This window comes from Fulmarus glacialis, unplaced genomic scaffold (assembly GCF_000690835.1).
Source record: "Fulmarus glacialis isolate BGI_N327 unplaced genomic scaffold, ASM69083v1 scaffold32762, whole genome shotgun sequence".
Classification (NCBI taxonomy): Eukaryota; Metazoa; Chordata; class Aves; order Procellariiformes; family Procellariidae; genus Fulmarus; species Fulmarus glacialis.
Window position 1 is genome coordinate 703 of NW_009197715.1, and position 419 is coordinate 1,121.

Genomic DNA, 419 nt, shown 5'->3' on the forward strand with positions numbered 1-419 from the left:
CCGGCTGCGCTGGGGGGGTGAGCCCCCGCGGGGGTCCCCCTGCCGCATCGCTGCCCGACGCTCTCCCTGCCTAATAATTACCCAGTGCCACCCCGTCCCCCGGGCACGGCCGTATGCCCTGCAGTACAGGGGAGCGGGGTGATGCTCCAAGGGGTTTGGCCTGGTCCATGCGTTTCCTTGGCTCATTCATCCTCCGCCGGGCTGGGCTGGATCCGGCCACGCTGGTTAGTGCAGCAGCTGGTTATTGCAGCAGCGCCTCGGTGTTGGGAGCGTGTTTGGGATGGGGGTTGCACAATTCCCCCAGCCAGGGAGGGATGCGGGATGGAGAGACAGCCCCGAGCCCCATGGATGGGCTGTGGCTGCACGGGGGGGAGGAGGAGGAGGGAGAGGAGGAGGAGGAGGAGGGGAGGGGGTCCGGG

General features: G+C 68.5%; 1 protein-coding gene across 1 annotated transcript in view; it reads left to right on the forward strand.

Moving 5' to 3' along the window:
* LOC104073011 (tripartite motif-containing protein 35-like) overlaps window positions 1–419 on the forward strand; it is a gene marked incomplete at its 5' end in the record, with an annotated part of 4,421 nt that overhangs the window by 650 nt on the left and 3,352 nt on the right. The window lies entirely within an intron of this gene.